Here is a 19,634-nt window from a genome sequence, read left to right as displayed (position 1 = left end):
CTCATCGAGATAGTTTCCACGATACTACCACCAAAAACACAGAGTAACTCTTAACTTTAAATTTAGTCTTTAATTTCTGAACCTCTCATATTAAGCTTTGACAGTACTAATTTCGCTAATCATATGGAAGGAAGTAAAACTCATCCCCACAGATAACAACAATCTGCAGCTCTGGTGTATAAATCCTACAATCATCTTGTTCTTCAAGTTTTCTGTTTTGTTCGTGAAAAGCCAGGAAGAACACAATTTACAGCTATTCCAGTTGTGGTCGAAACTAAGCAAAACACGGCCGGGTTCTTGATATATTGTTGCACAACAATATATAACTTGTGCGCCACAATATTGGGTGAGGGAAAAAAACAGTGCGTCGGATGTAATAAACCTGAAGAAATTGTGGTTTATGCGGTGTTATTAGACCTCGTGGGTTCATCAACAGCCAGCTCCAAAGTCGGCGCTTCATATTTGACAGATGCAGGCTCACAAACTTGTCTGTGCTCGTTATTAGACATGCCCACTTTCTTGTATTCCCCATAAAAATAAGATGTAAATCCCCACAAAGACATAGCAAGAGACATGCCTTTCTCCCCTGTGAACTTCTCCTTGAATATAACAACCGCGAGCACCTCCACCACAGGAGTTAAACAACTCATCAACACGGCACTCCACAGAGAAGATGTCAAAAAGATCACACAATACACACCGTCGAAAAACAGCTGCCAGCAGATCGCACTCCAAACCACAGCCATGTAGTAGTTGAATTTCCCCACATCGGATTCCATGGCTTCCCTCACAACAGCGGTGAAATCCTTGTTGACAACCATGCCTACTGTACACACAACGCTCGCCGACAAAGACACGACAAGCTGCATCTCCATAACAAGAGTGTACGTAATCCTCCGTGTGGTCTTCTTGTAGAGAAGCTCAATCAAGGGAAGAATGACTCCATAGAGAGCAGCTGCGGCTCCTGCAGCGAGAAACCCACGCCAATATTGTCGAGATGTGACTCCCTTTGGCCTGTCACCGTTGGTGTTGAAGAGCAACATAACTGATCCCATGGTGAGCAAAATTATGGCGTTGATTGAATAGGCAGTAAACTTCTGCTTGACAAGGAAGAATGCAAAGAGGGCATTGAAGGCAAGCTGAGGGGCAATTACGAGAGAGGAGGTGGAGAGGGGGAGGTAAGAGAGACCCCATGAATACAAGAAATTATCAAGCCCGGTGAGGAGGCCGATTACAACGGATGCAAGGCAGAGCTTGGGAGTTACATGGGTGCTCTCAGTTTCAGAAGGCTGTTTTGTGCGGGAAGAAAGCCAAATGGGGAGACTGAGAAGAGGACAGGCTGCAGTCTGAAGCCATGCAGCGAACCATATGCGATTGCCACCGTGCAAGAAATAGAAGCGGATTAACCAGTTACCAGCGGCTCCTCCAATGAACAGAGCCACACAGTTGAGGATGAGGAGGAGCCATTGCCCTAAGCTTTTCTTGTTTGACTCCATTCGTCACACTTTGTAACTTACTATGTCATTTTATTTTATCTTCGCCTTCGAGCTTATAAACAAAAATGGTGCATCGAGTTTTTGGTTTTGGCGATCAAGGGCAATTTTTCCGGGATAAAATATAAGATCTGATCCCACGTCGCAGATTTGATTGCTATAATGGTTAATTTGCATACGGGTGCCAGCTTCCATTTCATTTTGGGCCCGCCTTAATCGAACGACTCGACTCGACTTAGACGATTTAGGATCCTTTTTTATTTTGATTTTCCATTTGTTTATCTCTTCACATTGTTTATCACTTCACAATTTGTTTATTACTTTTGTCTAATGTTTGGGACTTAGTTTTTAACGGTAAAATTGACCTGGTTTATTGTTGTTTCCAATTTAGTTTAATTTTATCTCATTTGAGGTAGCTTAATATAATAATGTATTAACAAGGCTAATTTAATTTATAATTTATTTTCTTGTCATTTTCCATACATTATTTCTATAATAATTGCACTTTCAATAATATTTACTTTTATTTATCTGCTTTTCACAATGAGATTATCTACTCAATTATTACAATATATATCTCTATTTCTAATGTTGATTTCCTTTTGGGATCCCTTTAATGGGATGACTTGACTTGCCTTAACCCATAAATGAGTCTTCTTTTACTTTTAATTGCTTAATATGATAATAATTTGTTCTATATATATATATATATATATATATATATATATATATATATATATATACAAGTTCATAAGTGACATATTCCTTTGTTTATCTTATTTCATAGCATAGAGCTTCATTATTCCAGTCTAGTAATTCTTCTTTCTATCATTTTTCACACATTGCTAATTCAGTTTTGATATTATCTTATTTGAGGTATCTTAATATAATAATGTATTAACAAGGCTAGTTTATTTCATTTACTAGTACTTGTTTATTCACATGTATTTAAATATATTATTGTCATTTTTCGTATATTTCAATATTTTCTTGTCATTTTCCATACATTTGTAATTATTGCAGCTTCAGTTATACCTACTTTTAATTATCTTTTTTCCTCACAATAAGATCATTTAACCAATTACTGCAAATTGTCTCTATCTTAGTATTATTTTTTATTCTTCCTTCCTTTTGTCTTAAACCATCACAAATAGCAATTTAGATGGTCACTTTGAAGTCACATATGGTAGCAAATATCCATTTCCTATTGGCCCCACTTTAGTTCACTTTAGTGGGATAAATTTGTTATAAATAGGGAATACTAGGGGTGTGTAAATCATTATTCTACAAACTTTAGCTTAAAACAAGATATTATTAATTGCCTTATAACTTGCATATGAAATCAAACTAATATTACTGAACAATAAACATAAGCATGTAATAAGAGAACTCATAACACCATATTTTGTTAACTAGGAAAACCCTGGCCAAGAGAAAACCTCCATGGGGATGTTACCTAGAAAATGATCAATAATGAAATGTATCTGCTTAAACATATTGAATATGTTAGGAGTCTATTACAAGTATGTAGTGTCTGAGTCCTTCTTAGACGACACATGCCTTTTTAGTAGCCACAACCCTGTTAGGAGTTGCTATCTACAAGTACAAAATGTGTACAAGAAAAGCCCACTACTCAAACATGAAATATACAATGCAATTCCTTGATACAAGAACCTCTTTGCTTAATGTTAATATCTTCAATATCTAAACTAACTATTTCTACTCTTTACAAACCTCGCATAACCTCTAATCATACATCATAATTTGCATCATATAAATTTCACATAATCTTCCTAAGAAGTACTCTTTACTTCACAGTTACAAACTTTCCTATGTACATTTGCAATTCTCAAAATATTATCCAGTCAGCCTTCAAGGTTTCACACACTTGCCAAAATATATTATTACAACTTGTTGTCTTAGGGTTAGTATCTATGATGTCATCTCTAGTTAATTAAGTTATTATTTTGTAAACCAAATAATTCCTTAGTCTGTAATTATCCATTTCCTATCATACTCTATTATGTCTATATACTGCCACAACTAGTAAAACTACTATATCTTTTTCCATTTTGACTCGTGCACTTGAACACGTCATTTTGACACTCTATTATGCTTGTACCTTAGCCAAATTTCTAAAATTCTCCCCCTTTGGCATTGATGACAACCTATGGAAAAATTGGCTAAGTCCAAAAAAATTTTAGTCATCAAAACATTACAAAATTGGCCTTATAATTTTTTTCAAAATTCAAAACTTGTGGATCATTGTATTTAACCATCCTTCCTTATATCTACTAATGATATTACATAACTCTCCCTTTACATATTTTAAAATATTACTTTACTCCCCCTATCATATACCTTAATTCAAAATAGTACCTATACACAATTTTTCTTATCTCTCACCCTTTGACAGCAATGACAAAGGTGTCAAAAACATATATACAGTTCAAAATTTGGATCTATACATTTGTGTTACGTAGATAGCCATGTCATAGATTCATTAAAACATGTCTTTAGACTATTGAAGTTCTTCTTCCATGAATCTCTAACTCCTTCAAATATGCTAAGAAGGGCCCATAGTCCATAGGATGTAATTTCAACTGCATTTAGGTCTACATAGACAAACTTCTCAAAAGATATATTTTCCTGAAGACATTCTTCAACCTTTTGTTCTATGGTTTCTATCCTCAAAGATATATTTTCTTTGAGAAGTAAAAACCTCCCAACAATTCTCTCTTTATTCATCTCAATAGAATTTATTTCATCATAATTCTTTCAAATCTTAGCATCAATGTCTTCCATCTTTTGATCAAGCTATTGAAGCTAATTTACTAGTACTTGGAGTTCTTTGTGCTTCTTTTTTAGCTCTCCATCATTATCTTTGGTGAAATTAAATGATAATGTACAATTTGTTAAATACAGTGTATTTCCTTCCTATTCACATCTTCTTAACTCCTTGATACATGCATCAAGAGCTCCCAAGTCATTTATGATATTTTGATAAATAATGTCAAACATTTAGATGGATAATTTTTGGCCCATACTTGAATGGTTGTAATATCATATAAACTTATGAATTCTGCATCAAAAGCTTGCATTACAAATTTTTCTTCATATTGCGGATATGACTCTATCATCTTTATAGCTAAATTTTTTTGAAGTCTCTTTTTCAGTTCCATTAGAGAACTTTGTAGACTTTTTACCTTTCCATTCTTCCCAATAATCTTGCTGAGTGATGAGATTAGTTCAGTCTGATCATCATCATTTGACCATGTTAGTGCTACTAATGTAAGGGATTTCCTAGAAGAACAAGTTACACTATCGTTTTTCTCATCTTCCTCCTTTTTTCTCTTCTCCTTTTTCTCATCCTCCTCCTTTTTTGTTCTTTTCTTCTTCTTCCTTCTTCTTTATTTCTTCTGCTTTTTTTTTCTTCCCCTCTTCCAATTTCTTCCTTTCCTCCTAAATTTTCTTCTTTTCTTCCTCCATTTTCTTTCCATCCTCCTCAATCTTTTTCTTATTCTCATCATCTTCAAGTTTCTTTTATGCTTCTAATCTTTCTTGCTCTTTCTTACCCTTCTTATCTTTTGGTTCTTTCTTCTTTTTTCTTTTTTTCTTCCTCCTTTTTCTTATTTTCTTCTTCCATTTTCTTTTTATTTTCTTCTTCTTCATTCTCAAAGCTAGTGTGTCTCACCAAATTTCCAACATTAGTGCCATAGACTTTTAATGGAGCTTCTACAGTATCTAGAGTGATCCTTATATTGTCCACTTGCATGGTATTAGTAATAATAGAGACTTCCAAAGTAGATTCTAACATTGTTGTTGTTTGTGTTGTTGTTATTGTTGATGCTTCTCCCTATTCTCAAGGGTTATTATGGAAGTCATAAAAGGGTGAGCCCATAATAGTGGGTGCCACTTTTGTGGCATGAACAAAATTGACAATGCTAGAAAAATTCAAATTCTAGGGGTTCATGTTAACCCTAGGTTTCATGCAAACCCACACCCTATTTCAATATATGTTCTTACAAACATGATTCATGGGATTGTGCAAACCCTAGGGTTCACACGAACATCCAAAATCATTGTTTCACCTTGTAATTTATATCTTTTTTGATAGACATGTTTGCACAAATTTTTGTTCACTCCAACATAGAGTATATGTTCCCATGAACATAGTGTTCACATGAACATGTTTTTAAAAACAAACTTTGTTCTTTTTCAGAAAAGAAGAAAAAAATGACCTTTTGACCCTCAATAATGGTATCAAATGACCTCATACTATAAATCTAAAAATGTCAAATTGTGTTGCTCAGAGTAGGCTATCCAATGACTATAATTTTAATACGTATTATATTCATTATGAATTTCAAATATGAGTTTAACTCATTATAGTTTGATTAATGATCGAACATCGACTAACTTCAACACTTTAGGAAAAATTGTAAACTACGTAAATTCTTTTTTGAAAAAATCTAGGAAATGGGTTACTAAGTTAGATTTCTATTGAAATAATAATAATAATTTATGATATATTGAATTCAAGTTATGCTTGTCAAAATGAATGTATGTATTAATTATGATTGATGTCAGTTTAAAACTTCATAATCTATACAATATGCAACCAAATTGAATCAAACCAAATGTATCTACTAAATATAGGTGTTTCAAATCCAACATAAAAAGAATTTTGTCATTATCATTTGTAGAAAAAAGTTATTGCTTGTTAAAATGACTATCACTCTTTAAAAATGTTGATTTTACATGTATACTAATTTTTGGGGGAGAAGATTTTTTTACCTAAATAATCTTTTATTTTTTATTTTTTAAATATGGTTAGAAAATAGGAACAAAGTACTAAAAATTACTATTTTATGTCATTTTTAAATTATTAATACTTTTAGAGATATAGTCACCTGAATGTGAGGTTTGTTTCAAAAATATTGATTGCAGTGTCAAAATTGGTCAAAAAGTGGGCTCACCCAAAATCTACAATGAATTTCTCTCTTTCTTTGTTCAACTCATCATATTTACTAGCCATTAACAAAATTGCTCTTCTTTTATTTCTTAGCAAGGGTTTAATGCACTTCATTATTCTTTCCATATCATCATCACTTGTCAACTCGTACATTTTTTTGATTTGGTTATCTTTTATTCTTCTATCCTCATCCACTACTCTTCTTCGTTTGTTAATCAATTTGTTATATAGATCTTTTGGTGGGTAAAAGTACAAAGTCATATCACTTTTCAGGGTGACTTATCAGATGACTGAATTTGAGTATTTGTATCAAAAAACCAATTGTGTTCAAACATATTCAATCTAGATGATTTCAGTCTAGCTAAGTCATATATGTTTTCTTACTTTTCCAATTGGAAATGTCCATTAGAGGCATGTTTTATACAAGTTTGTATCCAATTACTAAAGAAATAAAATTATTGTAGAAAACTGTCATTTCAATAACTCTTAATCTTTTTAATGATAATTTTTAAATAACATATAAACACCATTTTGTAGAGCTTAAAGTCAAGAATATTGCCATATAGATTTTACAATGTTCTAATTTGATATAGTATATGGGTATGTGCAGGATCATGGTGTGCCAAAAAATGGTGATTGAAAAAATATGTAGTTTTGAAATTCCTAAAAGCATTTCAAAATCTATTCCAACTTTTTTTTCCACCCATCCTAATACTAAATGGAAACAATTAATACCTTTATAAAGCCTACTATATCTTTCAATACCAATCCTATATGGTCAACTTTAAAAACGTGCCAAAAATATGTTTTTTGCTTATTTTTGTGTGCTTTTTAGTTTAAACATGTCACCAATGATTTTTTTCCACCAAAATTTGATGAAAGGAAAAGGGTTTCTTAAGAATGTTCTTATCTGTCCAGAAATGTAAGGTTTGTCAAATTACAAATTTAGTAAGTTGTTATTAATTATTACTTATTTTGATTGACACACTGCATGAAGAACAACTATGACTTTCAAATGGTACAACATTTTTGAAATCTAAAAGATACATGACATTCTATGCTTCTTCTACTATAAAGGGGGAAAAAAAAAAAAAAAGTTTTGCAAAGTTTTGAATTAGTTAAGGTAGTTAGACATGGGGCATTTTTTAATTCCAAAAATACTAAAGTAGAAAATTAATAATTAATTAATTATTTATAATAAAAATACCTAAAAATATGTCGCACATCTAGGCATGAGTCTACTTCTTATATCTAGAATATTATTAAAAAAATATTATTATTTTATTTTGATTAAAGTGGTCAAACATATGTCTACTTCTTATTTTTGTCTTGAAAATTTTGTACTATTGCATTAAAATTCAAAATTTGGACAAATCAATTTTTATTCTTTTTGGATAAGGCAATATGAATACAAGCATAATAGGCATATGTAAATTCTTAAAATTTTGAGTTCTTCATTTGGATGCATAACAAAATTGGAATACGAAATAAAATAGGAATACATATTCCAATTTTGGCCCAAAAATGAGGTTTTGCAATTCCACCCAAATAAGAAGAATTGGAATATGTATTCCTATTCCAGTTTTATTTATTTTAAAAAACATAAATTTTTGGGTCCATGAATGTCCCATCAAATTCTAGCTGAACCAAACAAGAATAGGAATACATACCCGCATTTTTTATTCTAGAATAGCTTTTCTGATTCCCATATTCCTATTCCCAACACCTGTGCAAAATCTTTATCAGCATTAAATGAATTTGCTAATGATGTTGGATTCCATTTAGTCGACCCTTTATCCAAAACAGCCCCTTTATTGGCTAGCCAATCCGCTAATCTGTTAGCCTCCCTAAAGTACTGTAAAATTTTGAATTCTACAAATTTAGAAAGTAATATATTGTTGCACAATAATATTTAACTTGTACGCCACAATATTGGGTGAGGAAACAAAACAGTACGTGGGATGTAATAAACCTGAAGAAATTGTGGATTATGCGGTGTTATTAGACCTCGTGGGTTCATCAACAGCCAGCTCCAAAATCGGCGCTCCATATTTGACAGATGCAGACTCACAAACTTGTCTGTGCTCGTTATTAGAGAGGCTCACTTTCTTGTATTCCCCATAAAAATAAGATGTAAATCCCCACAAAGACATAGCAAGAGACATGCCTTTCTCCCCTGTGAACTTCTCCTTGAATATGACAACCGCGAGCACCTCCACCACAGGTGTTAAACAAGTCATCAACACGGCACTCCACAGAGAAGATGTTAAAAAGATCACACCATACACACCGACGAAAAAGAGCTGCCAGGAGATCGCGCTCCAAACCACAGCCATGTAGTACTTGAATTTCCCCACATCGAATGCCATGGCTTCCCTCCCAACAGCGGGGAAATCCTTGTTGACAACCATGCCTATCATGCAGACAACAGTCGCCGACAAAGACACGATAAGCTGCATCTCCATAACAAGAGTGTATGTAATCCTCCGTGTGGTCTTCTTGTAGAGAAGCTCAATCAAGGGAAGAATGAATCCATAGAGAGCAGCTGCGGCTCCTGCAGCGAGAAACCCAAGCCAATATTGTCGAGATGTGACTCCCTTTGGCCTGTCACCATTGGTATGGAAAGCCAACATAATTGATCCCATGGTGAGCAAAATTATGGCGTTGATTGAATAGGCAGTAAACTTCTGCTTTACAAGGAAGAATCCAAAGAAGGCATTGAAGGCAAGCTGAGGAGCAATTACGAGAGAGGAGGTGGAGAGCGGGAGGTAGGCGAGACCCCATGAAAACAAGAAATTATCAAGCCCGGTGAGGAGGCCAATTACAAGGGATGCAAGGCAGAGCTTGGGAGTTACATGGGTGCTTTCACTTTCAGAGGGCTGTTTTGTGCGGGAAGAAAGCCAAATGGGGAGAATGAGAAGAGGACAGGCTGCAGTCTTAAGGCATGCATTGAACCATATGCGATTACCACCGTGCAAGAAATAGAAGCGGATTAACAAGTTACCAGCGGCTCCGCCAATGAACAGAGCCACACAGTTGAGGATGAGGAGGAGCCATTGCCCTAAGCTTTTCTTGTTTGACTCCATTCACCACACTTTGCTACTCACTATGTCATTTTATTTTATCTTCGGTTTCCAAATTATAAACAAAAATGCTGCATCGGGTTTTTGGTTTTGGCAATATTTTGGCGATCAAGGAAAGTATATTCGGCATAAAATATAAGATCTGATTCCACGTCGCAGATTTGATTGCTGTAATGGTGAATTTGCATACGGGTACCAGTTTCCATTTCATTTTGGGCCCGACTTAATCGTTAGGATCCTTTTTTATTTTTATTTTCCCTTTGTTTATCTATTCACATTGTTTATCACTTCACAGTTTGTTTATTACTTTTGTTTAATGCTTGGGATTCAGTTTTTAACGGTAAAATTGACATGGTTTATTGTTGTTTCCAATTTAGTTTGATTTTATCTCATTCGAGGTATTTGAATATGATCACGTATTAACAAGGCTAATTTTATTTATAGTTTACTTTCTTGTTAGTTTCCATATATTATTTCTGTAATTATTGCACTTTCAATCATATTTACTTTTATTCATCTTTTCTTCACAATGGGATCATCTAGTCAATCACTACAATATATTTCTATTTCTAATGTCAATTTCTCTTTGCGCCCTTAATGGGATTGCTTGACTTGCCTTAACGCATAAATGAGTCTTATTTTACTTTTTATTTCTTGATATGGTAAGAATTTGTAGTATTACTTTTTTAATATTTGAGACTAGATTTCCTATTTTTACATAGAAATTAACAGTCATATTATTTTTAATTTAGTTTTCTTTTAATGTGGATGAATAAATAAATAAATAAACATATATATATATATATATATATATATATATATATATATATATATATATATATATATATATATATATATATATATATATATATAACACGATACAAGTTCATAAGTGATATATTCATTTGTTTGTCTTTTGTCATAGCCTAGAGCTTCGTTATTATAGCCAAGTAATTCTTCTTTCTATCATTTTCACACATTGCTAATTTAGTTTTGATATTATCTTTCTTGAGGTATCTTAATATAATAATGTATTAACAAGGCTAGTTTATCTCATTTACTAGTACTTGTTTATTCACATGTATTTAAATATATTATTGTCATTTTCCATACATTTGTAATTATTGCACCTTCAGTTATACCTACTTTTAGTTATCTTTTTTCCCCACAATAATATCATTTAACCAATTAGTACAAATTTTCTCTATCTTAGTATTATTTTTTATTCTTCCTTCCTTTGGTCTTATATCAACAACCATCAAAAATACCAATTTAGATGGTCACTTTGAATTCACATATGGTTGCAAATATCCATTTCCTATTGGCCCCACTTTAGCCTACTTTAGTGGGATAATTTATTTATAAATAGGGAATACTAGGGGGTGTAAATCATTATTCTACAAACCTTAGTCCAAAATTAGATATTATTAATTGCCTTATAACTTGCATATGAAATAAAACTAATGATACTGAACACTAATCATATGCATGTAATAAGAGAACTCATAACACCATATTATGTTAATTAGGGAAACCTTGGCCGAGGGAAAACCCCGATGGGGATGGTACCCAAAAGTGATCAACAATGAAAAGTATCCGGTTAAAGATATTGACCATGTTAGGAGTCTATTACAAGTATATAGTGTCCAAGTCCATATCAGAGGACACATGTCTTTTTAGCAACCTCAAACCTCTTAGGAGTTGTTATGTACAAATACAAAATGTGTGCAAGAAAATTCCATTGCTTAAACATGAAATATACAATGTAATTCGTTGATACAAAGACCTCTTTGCTTGATGCTAATATCTTCAATATCTAAAATAACTATTTCTGCTCTTCACAAACCTCAAATACCTCTAATCATACATCAGAATTCACATCATATAAAGTTCACATAATTTTCCTAAGAAGCACTCTTTACTTCTCACTTACAAACTTTCCTTTATACCTTTGCAATTCTCAAAATATTATCTAGTCAGCCTTCAATGTTTCACATGCTTGACAAAATATATTATTACAACATGTTGTCTTAGGGTTAGCATCTATGATGTCGTCCCTAATTAATTAAGTTATTATTTTGTAGATCAAATAATTCTTTAATCCATAATTATATATTTCGTATCATACTCTGTTATGTTTGTATACTGCCACAACTAGTAAAACTATTATATCTTTTTTCGTTTTGACTCGTGCACTTCAACATGTCACCCTGACACTCTATTATGTCCATACCTTAGCCAAATTTGTAATATTCTCCCCCCTTTGGCATTGATGACAACATATGGAAAAATTGGCTAAGTCCAAAAAACTTATAGTCATCAAAACATTACAAAATTGGCCTTATAATTATTTTCAAAATTCAGAACTTGTGGATCATTGTATTTAACCATCCTTCCTTATATCTCCTAATGATATTAAATAACTCTTCCTTGGCATAGTTGAGAATATTGCATTACTCCCCCTATCATATATACATTAATTTACAAATATACCTATATACAAATATTCTTATCTCTCGCACTTTGACATCAATGACAAAAGTGTCAAAAACATATATACATTCCAAAATTTGGATCTATACATTTGTATTAGGTAGATAGCCATGTCATACAGTCATCAAAACATGTCTTTAGACTCTTGAAGTTCTTCTCCCATGAGTCTCCAACTCCTTGAGATATGCTAAGAAGAACACATAGTCCATAGGATGCAATTTCAACTACATTCAGGTCTACATAGACAAACATCTCAAAAAAAGTCTTTGCCTTAAGACATTCCTCAACCTTTCATTCTATGGTTTCTAACTTCAAAGATATATTTTCTCTGAGAAGTAAAAACCTCTCAACAATTCTCTCTTTATTCATCTCAATAGAACTTATTTCATCATAATTCTTTCAAATCTTAGCATCAATGTCCTTCATCTTTTGATCATGTTTTTGAAGCTGATTTACTAGTACTTGGAGTTCTTTGTGCTTCTTTTTCAACTCTTCATCATTATCTTTAAAGAACTTAAATGATAATGTGCAATTTTCTTACAATGTATTTCCTTCCTATTCACATCTCCTCAACTCCTTGATACATGCATCAAGAGCTCCCAAGTCATTTATGATATTTTGATAAATAATGTCAAACATTTAGATGGATAATTTTTTGCCGAAAAGCTTGGACTACAAATTTTGCTTCATCTTATGGATATGAATCTATCATCTTTATAGCTAAAGTTTTTTGAAGTCTTTTTTTCACTTTCATTAGAGAACTTTGTAGACTTTTTACCTTTCCAGTCTTCTCAATAATCTTGTTGAGTGATCAGATTAGTTCAATTTGATTATCATCATTTCATCATGTCAATGCTGCTAATGTAACATGTTTACTATAAGAACTAGGTAAACTATCCTTTTTCTCATCTTCCTCATTTTTCTTCTTCTCCTCTTCTTCTTTTCTTTTCTTTTCTTCTTCTTCCTTCTTCTTTATTTCTTCTTCTTTCTTTTTCTTCTCCTCTTCCAATTTCTTCCTTTCCTCCTAAATTTTATTCTTTTCCTCATCCATTTTCTAATGTTCTTCCTCAATTTTATTTCTATCCTCCTCAATCTTTTTCTTATTCTCATCATCTTTGAGTTTCTTTTATGCTTCTAATCTTTCTTCCTCTTTCTTCCCCTTCTTATCTTCTAATTCTTTTGTCTTGTTTCTTTTTCTTCATCCTTTTTCTTATTTTCTTCATCCATTTTCTTTTTATTTTCTTCTTCTTCATTCTTAGAGCTAGTGTAGCTCACCAAATTTCCAACATTAGTTCCATAGACTTTTAATGGATCTTCTAAAGTATCTAGAGTGATCCTTGTATTATCCACTTGCATGGTATTAGTAACAATAGAGACTTGCGGAGTAGATTTTAACATTGTTGTTGTTGTTGTTGTTGCTACTGATGCTACTCGCTATTCTTGGCTTATCATGGAAGTCATAAAAGGGTGAGCCCACAATAGTGGGTGCCACTTTTGTGGCACGAACAAAATTGGTAATGCTAGAAAAAATACAAAATTTAGGGGTTCATGTCAATCCTAGGGTTTACATGAACCCATTAATTATGTTCACGTGAACCCTATTTCAATATATGTTCTTACGAACATGATTTATGGGTTTGCACAAACCCTAGTTCACACAAATATCCAAGATCATTGTTTTTGCCTTGTAATTGATATCTTTTTTGACAGACAATTTTTCTTGAATATTTTCTCACTCAAACATAGAGTATATGTTCGCGTGAACATAGTGTTCACAAGAACATGCTTTTAAAAATAAAAATTTCTTTTTTCTTTTTTAGAAAAGAATAAAAAATGGCCTTTTGACCCTCGATACTAGGATCAAATAACCTCATACTATAAATCTAAAAATTTCAAATTGTGTTTCTTAGAGCATTCTTTCCAATGACTATAATTTTAATTGGTATTATATGTTGGAAATATATTTGGTAGCCTAAGTTACTAAGAGGGGAGGGGTAAATCAACAACCTATAAAACTTAATCCTTTATTAGCAACTAATCCTTCTTGTATATAAAAAAAACTTTACTCTTTTTTGGAATAGAAGAAATAAAATGGCCTTTAGACCATTGATACTGGGATCAAATGACGTCATACTGTAAATCTAAAAATGTCAAATTGTGTTGCTTAGTGTAGGCTTTCCAATGACTATAACTTTAATAGGTATTATATGTTGGAAATATATGTGATAGGCTAAGTTACTTAGAGGGTAAGGGTGCATCATAACCTATAAAAATTAATCCTTTATTAGCAATTAATCCTTCTTTTATATTCTAATCAAATTGCATACATGAAAAAATGAAAGCATCAAAACATTCATAACAATTTTGACACACAATATGGTGACCCAGAAACCTTCCAAATAGAAAGTAAAATTAGGGTTGGGGATGATACCCACAACCTTTAGTACTATAGTATAAAGTTGGTCTATTAAGGCTTACAATGATCACTTTTGATGATCTTCCCTATTAGGAGCAATAAGGACTGCTAGGTCCACCTTGCAAAAGGATTTACAAACATATAATGAAGTATGCACTCGGTAAAGAGATTTAGAAAAGACAGTTAAGTCTACCTTGTGAGAGGATTTAACTAATCCACCTGTTATGACAAAATAGTGGCTGATCTCTAATCTACAACTTGGTTTGCTGAATGAGATTCCTTTGGGTGTAATGGTCACCTTGCTACGATGGATGAATTTTTATTGCTTCTTATATTGTTGTAGCCTTTGTACTTCACAATTTTTGTTCTTATCTACTTGTTACATTACTTCCATACTATATATTGGATGTGATACAATACATTACATATATACCAATCTAAATTACATTAACAAAGTGGGATACAATAGAAGTTTACACAAAATACACAAAGTTAGCCCAACTGCAAGAACTCAGGTTCTGAAGGGTAGCTCAGTGAGGTTCTGATACTTGGCATCTACTGTCAATGCTTGACATCATCATACATTTGGTAGACATAGAAGCTTAGTCCATATTGATCACTTCCAAGTAGTTTGAACTCAGTCTACACTAGTGACTTGGTGAATACTGTGAAACTCAACATATAAACTAAATCACTTGCTTCACACTACATAGCTTAGTCAACACTATCATAGTGAGCTTGGTATAAACTGAATCACTTGGTTAACACTGAGTGGCTCGATCAACGTTGGATTCACATCATTGTAACTATGAACTCAATAAGCACTACACAACTTAGTTTACACTGAGGAACTCGACATACACTGAGATGCTCGATTTACACTACTGATCACCAACTAGGTACAAACTCTTTGCTACAAACTGAATACTGTTCCTTGAACTCGATAGCAACTGTAGAACTTGGTAAAGCCTAAAATGCTTGGTTAACACTATTAACTATATAATAAGCCTAGTAGATACTATCTATCTGAATAAGTGTGTGTCACTAATAACAAACATGATTGTAAAGTCAAAAATCTTCCCCTTTGGCATTAATGACAAAAAAAATTATTAGTCAAAACTAAATTCAAAAATTTCAAGAACACCTTTTATTCATCATCTTGTGTCTCCAACTTGGTAGAGTACTCTGTTTTTGGGATTTTTAAAATTTCTTTTGTAAGATATGTTTCTTTGAGTAACTGTACATATATGATATGATAATGCTCCCCCATACATATATATACAATATACTCTACATTTTTTCACATCTTATATTATATCTTCTCATCTTTATAAAATATGTCTTCTCCCCCTTTTTGACATTAATGCCAAAGATGTACGTTGTATACTATATAGTAATGCCAAAATATGATAAGAAATCTAAATTCACTATAGAATTAGCACCATTGTCTTGTCCCAATTTTCTTGCAACACCTTGCATGTCTGTAGTGCAACTTGAACTTCTCCTAAAAGTTCTATCATGTGATTTGTAATTAAGAATGTGTTATCATGGATGAGAGTTTTAGCATGTATAATATATTTCTACAATGTATCTATATTTTGGATAATCATGCCCTGTATTTTTACTAGTGTAGCTCTTATTTTGGCTTCTTCTCTTAGCAATTCTACCTACATATTAGTTAAAAGTCTAATCTTTGTGTAGTGGGCAGACCTGTAACTAAAGTCAAATTGCAACTTTTGTGCACTTTCCTTTAGATCTTTATCAATCTTTGAAAGTTTATCTTTGATTTCCTTGGTCAAAATTGAAGTATCATAGAGTTTGGAAAATAATGAAGTCACATTGTTGCAAAAGGTCTCCAATGAGCTTACAATAGTAGATATATCTACTTGATGAATTGTAATCTTTTGTGCAATTAGCTCCATAACTTTATTCTCAAATTTCTTCTCCACTCTCTAAAACAATTTCTCCTATGCATTTAAATCTTTATTGAATTTCTAGACTACCTCTATTAACTAATCCAAAATTGGTTGACAAGTGTTAACCTCTATGCTAAGTGCCTCTGCTAGAATATTCTTTACATCTTAAAGCACTCAAAATTATTTATTTATTTTCTCTCTAAGGCTCTACTGCTTAGCTTTCATCTAAATTAGCTCTCCAAATATATGCATTTGATTAGGATTAAAATTGGAGATGTCTCAATTCTGAATAAAAATCTCCTCATCAAGATCAATTTCCTCTTCTTTCTCTTTGCCTTTACTCAAAAAAATTGTACATGGTTGAGGCTTTGTCTTAATTGTCTTTATACTTATGATTTGCATGCTAGGAATGGAAACAATGGTAGAAATAGTAGGAATGACTAAAAACATAGATATTGCTCTTATTGACAAAATACTTTGTATAACTAAAACTAACATAGGAAGAAGTGTTGTTTTCTTGGTAGATGAAGTGCTTGTCACTTCCATCAATAAAGTACTAATCAGATGAGGTTTGAAAATTGATTGAGTGCTTGTACTTAAAATTTTTGACATGATCAATCCTCTAGTAGCTTTCTTTGAGCTTATTGTTTTCAATGCTTCACTCAAAGAATGAGGAAGTGAGGCTATGACTGTTGCTACAATTTTCTCTAGGTAGGTCTCCTCTATGTTTTGAACTTTAGATAAATCTTCTTTAGTAGCTTCTTGTCCCTATTCCTATTCCTCATCATCTATATTATAATTATGTGTTACTTCTTCATCATCAATTTCATCATCTTCCTTGTCACTAACATTAAGAATAAAATCACTATATTTTTGAAGATTGTAAATGTTCTTACATGTGTTGGTGGCATTCCTTACCACATGTTCAATTTCATTGATCAAAATTAGACAAGTGTTAAAACTTCAAGGTAATCTTTTCTTCATTATTCTTTAAGGATTCTTTTACTTTCTTGTCACTTAAGCTCAGCATGATTTGCCTCAGGGACTGCTCATATATGTCTTTAGTAGTTTTCCTTGCATGCTCCCATCTTGGCTTAACTTTCTCCATTAATTCACTTGGAATTTGCTAAATGAGATGGTGTGGAGAATATTTCCATTTTCCCATCTTAGACATAACCATGTCTTCAATTTTCTTGTTCTCCTCTATAGTTTAAGTTTAATACCTTAATGCTTTGAATTTTTTTTTCCTAACTCTTGAATCTATTTCTTTCAATCTTTTCTAAAAGGTGGGTGGAGGCTTCTTGAAAATTATATCCTCTACTTCTTCACTCATCTTTTTTTCTTCCTAGATGTCTGCCTTGTGAACACAATAGTAGATGGTTTGGCAGGTTTGGTTATAATAACCTTACCTTTCTTCTTTATAGGTTCTTCTTCTTTCAACTTTTCTTCATCTTCTACTTTATCATCCTTAACGTTATCTCCTTTTCCTTTAGTCAACAAAAGAGTGGAGTTGGTTTTCAATTTTGCAATTCTCTTGTTTCCTTTGTTGACTGCCTGAGGGAGATTTATTTCAAGTTATATTCTACCTTTGCTTCATTGTACGTGCCAAAATATGCATCTTTTGGGTCAATACGCTCATTTAATATTGCTTCAATAATGTCTTTGGTTTCATCAATGTTAACCTCATAACCTAGAGGCTTGACCCATACATTTCTCGATCTAACTACTTGAATATATACTTTATCACAATCAACCATAAAAAAAATGTCATCTTTATAATCATCAACAAGTTTCTCTAGTATCCTTAATATATTATTCATCTTGTCCTTAAATGCATCAAAGTGGTTATCCATAATACGAGTATAGTTTTCTCCCATTTTAGCTAGATATTCATTGATCTGATAAAGAATAGGTACATCCTTCCTCCATACAACAATACCTTTAGATGGGAAAATAAATTTCTCATAGGAAAATAGACAACCATATTTTTGTTGAACTGATTCAACATCAACTCAACAAGGTCAAGTGACAAGTAATTCTTGACCACTTTGTATGTGAGATCCACTACTTCCGATTGTACATAGTTGAGTCTGCTCGAGCTGTATATTTTTTCTATGATGACATGTTTTATGAACTTCAATTCTATATCAATAACACAGTTGATCTTTGTTCCCCTTCCATCCCACTCAAAAATTCTAGCTTGACCCAACTTAGGGTTTTGGTCATTTAAGCTTTTTCCAACATTGGAAAACCAATGATCATATCGATCATCTTCTAGGTTATCACAATAGGTTTCTCTAACCAAAACTAACCATTATTCATACTATAATCACCTAAAAATGGTCATCTAGACTATTAGCCCCCTTCTCAGCATTTTGGCTAATTTAATTAATCATTTACCTAGACCAAATTGCTAATAATCAATTAATTTGATTATAACCTATAGTTTTACTATGCTATCCTAAGTTCATTATTTTATTAAAATAACATGTCCCCTTTTAATTAAATAAAAGACCCTATTATTTTAACCCACTTAAAGTCCATATATAAAGTTCTTTTTCTATTTTTTAATTAAAAGAAAAGGCTTGTGAGACTTTTGTCTTATATGACAAGTCAACTCATTTTCTATTGGCTAACTTGTGTGCACACATGGATCCCTCCCATTTTCAAATTCAACTATTGATCATCCACTCTCTCAATCTTGATCTATACCATCCATACAAATTTAAAATGAAGAGAGCTTCTCCCCTCAAAGGATCCACACTCTTGAGTATTGTTATGTTGCAGGATTTTCATTTGAGTGCTTGAGAGCTTTTGTGGAGAATACCCTTTTCTTGTCTACATTCCTTGCATACATAGAATTTGGTTTCATGTCATCATAGTTCAGTTTTCACATAGTGTAGTTGTTCTTTTACAAATAGCTTAGAACACATAGTTTAATTAGTATGGTTGTAACTCTTTCATTTGTTTAGCTTAGTTGCATTGTGCATCTCATTTTAGCATAGTTTCATTCTTGCATTGCATGCATAAGGAGTTCTTTGACACTAGCATTCTTACTCTTGCTCAAAGAATCTCCCATTTCATGGTTTACTAGCAAGGGTTGCATCTCCAAGGCTCAACTGAGAGGCATTCTATGATTATTTGTATGCTTTTGCACTCCATGACTAGGGAGCCCTAAGCTAGCATTCAAGCTTTCCAATCCATGGAAAACCTTGGATAGAAGGGTTTAGGGAAGCACACTCTTTTTAGAGTACATTT

General features: G+C 32.5%; 3 pseudogenes; 1 reads left to right on the top strand and 2 right to left on the bottom strand.

Moving 5' to 3' along the window:
- LOC149572664 (purine permease 2-like) overlaps positions 1 to 301 on the top strand; it is a 75,416-nt pseudogene extending 75,115 nt beyond the window's left edge.
- A 97-nt stretch (positions 302 to 398) lies between these two features.
- On the bottom strand, positions 399 to 1,496 carry LOC149572663 (purine permease 3 pseudogene; annotated as a pseudogene).
- Positions 1,497 to 8,347: 6,851 nt separating this feature from the next.
- Positions 8,348 to 9,589, bottom strand: LOC149572662 (purine permease 3 pseudogene; annotated as a pseudogene).
- Between the last annotated feature and the right edge of the window lie 10,045 nt (positions 9,590 to 19,634).

The sequence above is a fragment of the Cupressus sempervirens genome, chromosome 2 (genome assembly GCF_028749045.1).
Source record: "Cupressus sempervirens isolate cs-2001-9-10 chromosome 2, ASM2874904v1, whole genome shotgun sequence".
Classification (NCBI taxonomy): Eukaryota; Viridiplantae; Streptophyta; class Pinopsida; order Cupressales; family Cupressaceae; genus Cupressus; species Cupressus sempervirens.
The sequence above is the reverse complement of the archived record's forward strand: the minus strand, read 5'-3'. Positions and strand labels throughout refer to the sequence as shown.